A 4,976-nucleotide genomic window follows, 5' to 3' on the forward strand; every position below is an offset into this window, starting at 1 on the left:
ATATCCAGCCTGCTACTTCCAGACATTTGTTTATTTCACAAACCAGTAAACCTGCTAAGTCATAAAAGTGTCATCTTTATCAGGTGGCATGGTTAATATTTAGGCATAGATGATTTGTGCCATCTTGAGATAGCAACCATTAATCAGAAATAACAAGTGCTATATCTAAGAAGAAAACAATAGGCAGATTGATCTGTGGCTATTAATTAGACACACCAAGCAACGTGATTTTATCTCCTGTCAGTTAGCACTTAGTATAACACTGTCCAAAGAATGTAAATCCCTCCAGCATGTAATCAAGGGTGTTGGAAACACAGTTTGCTTAATCTCAGTTTTGGAAGAACAAATTTCTTTTTCAAAAAAGAAGGGATGAATTCCAATTATATGCTGTCATTAAGCTAGCATTAACACAATTAGGGAATATTCTGGACTTCTCATGTAAGCACTGGGATGGGGTGGGGGTTGTTTGGAGTCTTAATTAGCTCACATTCTTCAACCTGCATTTTCTTATCCAGTGGTACCAGTAGGTGAAAACCCCCCTGGCTTTTCACGTTGCCCTGTTATAATACACAGAATAACAACGATCATGGGTGGGTGCTTGCTGACCTAATGATGCTGACACAGTGGAGGAGTCCAAGCATCAAGACATCTAGGAGAACCCGGTCACTCAGTATTTATGACAGATGCTAAACACCCTGGAATGTCAAGAGATTTCCAGGAGGAGGAGTGAAGACTCCTTCCAGAATAAAGGATGAGGATGCAGCACTGAGTGGGTTCATCCCGTTTTACCTTATGATGCTCCTTCTCCAGCTTTCCCGAAATCCTCACCCAGGAGTTAAATTGATAAGTGCTTGGAATTTGGAGGGAACTGGGGAAATTTAGCTTACATTTTTTTTCTAAAATCTATCAGATTTTCTAAAATCTATCAGATTTGGCATGGGGAATGCCTTGAATCCATAAAATATCTTACATTTCTACTAGTTAAATTGTTTTTGTTTGAATTTATGCTTTGGCAAAACCCCAGGAGCCATGGGCATAGGGGGATTCGTCCTGGTCACTAAAATAGCTTTCATTGACAGAAATGTTATTGACAGCAGCAGAAATAATGCATGTGTCTGAGGGCTTTATCTTGAGACTGTACTGCTTATCTCTTTCACTGCCAGCCTCGACTGGGATCCTTAGCAATGATTTTTTTTGGACACAGTGGTACTTGAATATGTTCTTGTTATAATATAATAATATATTCTGGGAATACATTAGTACATGGGCTGAATTTGACAATCCACCCTTATTCCCCTCCCCCTCCCACATCCATTCCCATTCTCACAGGTAAGTACTATTAACAGTTACCTATACCCTGCTTTTTTTCTATTCAAATGTAAATAAATATACACAGGTACTTCTTTGCATAAATGCAGTCGTACTGGCCTAATTATTCAATGACTTCTTTTTTTTTTACAAACAGCATTTCTTGGAGACCTCTTCATATTTGTACGTAAGTCAAACACATTCTTCTTAATGGCTGCATAATACTCCACAATATGGCAGCTTCATAATTTATTCAACTATTCCCCTATTGACAGATGGAAATTTAGGTTCTTTCCTTTTCCTTTTTGTTTTTCTTTCTTATTAGAGACAAAGCTACAAGGGACTTTTTGGAATATTCATCTTTACACTTGGACACAAAGTTGTTTGTAGGACTGTTTCCTCAAACAGGAATCTGAGTCAAAGGGCTTGCACTTTAAATATTTGTAACTATGGCGAAATTGTCTTCCAGAAAGGCTTGACCATTGAACACTTCCTTGTTATCACTGAAAGCTGCCAATATTTGGGATTAAAACTTGGCAGTCAAGAACTCTTTCATCATGTTAATTTGTACCCATGTATAGTAAGGCTGAACACATTTTCACATGCACACTGGCAAACTGCTTATCTTCTATGAATCGCCTGTTCATGTCTCTTGTCCATTTTTCTTTTACATTGTTCATAGATTTTTATGTGTATACCTTGCATATACTGCAAATATGTTCCCTCAGTCTGTTGCTCTATTAAAACAAAATTTCTTTATTTTTGAGTGACATGTGTCATGTTTTTTCTTTATAGATTCTGAAGCGTGGGTTTTGCTTAGAAGGGCTTTCCTTAACATTAGGTTAGGGAACTATTTTACATTTCCTTCCAATATTTTATTTCCCCCATGTTTTTTCTTTAATCCATCTGAATTTTATTTTTCAGAATCTGAGGCGAGTATAATTTCATTATTTTTCAACTTGGCCCAATTGGTTTAAAATTGCACTTTTATCATAAGTTAAATTCCTATATACACATGGGTCTGTTTCTAGAATCTCTATGCTGTTTCATTCATCTGTCTCTTCCTGCATTAATAACAATTTTTTAAAATCACGTATACCTCTAGTGTTTTGATATAGACATTTTGACTAGGTGGTTGAGTCTTCTTGTCCTTGTTCAAAAATTATTGATGTGTGTAGTACATTTTTCTTCAAAATGAACTTTAAAATTGCAAACTTGTAAAAACTTTAGGTTCTAAAGCTCTATAAAAAATACATTCAAAATTTTACTTGAGATTTCATTGAATTTACTGATTAGAGAGATTTATATATTTTTCCACTTCACTGAGGTGTGATAAAAAAAAATTGTATGTAAGGTATACAACGTGATGTTTTGACATAATATATATTGTGAAATGATTACATCAAATTAATTAAGGTGTCTTTCAACATTGCATTTTTAATCTAGAAATATAGTGCGCATTTCCATCTATGTCAGTCTCTCATGTCCTATAAAGTTTTAATATCTAATTCTATAGGTCCTACACATTTGTGTTAGGTTTATTACTAGGCATTTTCGACTTTGTTGCTCTTCTGAATAAGATACTCATTCATTACATTTTCTAACTCGTTCCTGCAGATGTATAGGGAAGCTGTTAATTTTTGGTGATCTTGTATCTAGCCAATTTAAAAAATATCCTTGTTAGTTTTAATAATTTTTCAGTTCATGTGTTTCCTAAGTAGCCAAACATGCTGCAGATAGTTCAGGTTTTGTTGGGGTTTCTTTCCTATCCAATATGGGAAACTCTTATTTCTCTTCATTTCTATTACCTGGGGAGCTTCCTCAGAAGACCATGAAACTGTAAAGGTGATCGTGGTGACCCTTGTCTTGTTTCAGATTCTTCTCTGGGAACACTTCTAATGTTTCCCTATGAACCGCAATGTTTGCTGTAAATTTCAAATAAATACTTTCATCAACTTAAAGCAGTTTAATTCTACTCCTAGCTTACCAAGCGTTTTCTTCTTGTTAGTTTGTTTTTTGAAGAACAATGTTGAATTATCCAGTACCATTTTTGGCTTTTCAGGAGATCATGAGAAGCTGTTCCTTCTTTAACCTGTTAATGTGATGAATCACATTAATAGATTTACTGAACAACCCTTATATGCTCAGCATAAATCCTGGTGCGTCATGATATCTTAATGCACTGTTGGAGACAAATGAGTAATTATTTAGGATATTTATGTCTATGTTCAAACTGAGGTAAGTCTGTAAGTTTTTCAGTGCTGTCTTTGGCTGATTTGAAGAATTGGAGAGTTTTCCATGTTTTTCTATACTCTGTAATAGTTCTTATAACAGGAGGACTGTATGTTGAATATAGGTTTAATAGACTTCACTTGTAATCCCCAGCATTTAATAGTACCACAGTAGGGGCAGATCTTTGAATACTTTCCATTTCCTCTATAGCTGTTGATCTATCCAGATTTTTAAATCTATTTTAAAGTAAATGTTGATTAAATTATATTTTTATAGAAAGTCATACATTTATCTAGATTTACAAACTTACTGACAAGAAGTTGTACATATTATCTTACAAAAATTTTACAACATTCGTATGTATAGTCCTAACCATTTTTGTTTCTAATGTCTTTTTTTGCCACGTGTCTATTTTATCAATCATTTCAAAGAATCTATTTTTGTGTATTATTGATCAAGTCTACTGCTTTTTCAAATCTTTTATTTCAAGTTTTCACTTTACTAATTCTGTCCTATTTTCCTCGGGTTTATTTTGATGCTTTTGTCTTGCTTCTTGAGAAAACTTAGTTCATTTATTTGTATTCTTTTCTCCTAATAAATACATTTAAGGCTATATATAACTGTAGAGGCCAAAGACTGAAGCAGGGAGCCCAAGCTGATAGCAGTGGAAGTTCAGAGATAGAGTCAGATTCTGGATATATTCTGAAAGTAGAACCATCAAGATTCTGCTGAGTGTGGGAGAAAATGGAAGGTCAAGAATAATACCAAGTTGTTTAGCCTGATCAGGAGAGGAAGGTTTGGGGGGTAGCGAGGAGGGCAGTTAGAATTCAGTATTGAACATGTAAAGTTTGAGATGTCTATCATACATTCAAGCGGAGATGTTGAGTAGACAACTGGGTATGTAAGTCTGGAATTTAGTTAGGGAAGAGGTCAGGTCTTGAGATACAAATTTAGGAGTTATCCATACATAGAAAAAACAAAACGAAACAAAACAGAAGATTGCATGAAATCACCAAGCAAATGAATGTAAATAGGAAAATGAAGACCAAGGACTCTGCTGCAGGGTACTCAGCATTAAGAGCTCATGGAAAAACTAAATACCCAGCAATGGACACTGGGAGTAAGGCAGAAAAATCTCAAGATACTCTAATTTCCTAGAAGTCAAATCAAGGAAGTGTCTCAAGGAGGTAGAAGTGACTTATTGTCTCAAATGTTGCAAAAAGTTCAAGAAGAATGAGGGCTGAGAATTGATCTTAGGATTTAGAAGAGTGATCACTGATGCTCTTGACCAAAGCAGTTGCAATGGAGAGGTGATAAGGAAAGCTTGAGTTTCAAAGGAGTAGAGGCATTGGTGACAACAAGTATAGACAACACTCTTGGGGACTATTTCCAAGAGTCTTGGGGAGAAGAGAAATGGAGTAGTAAAGCTGTAGGGA

This window comes from Lipotes vexillifer, unplaced genomic scaffold (assembly GCF_000442215.2).
Source record: "Lipotes vexillifer unplaced genomic scaffold, Lipotes_vexillifer_v1.1 scaffold311, whole genome shotgun sequence".
Lineage (NCBI taxonomy): Eukaryota > Metazoa > Chordata > Mammalia > Artiodactyla > Lipotidae > Lipotes > Lipotes vexillifer.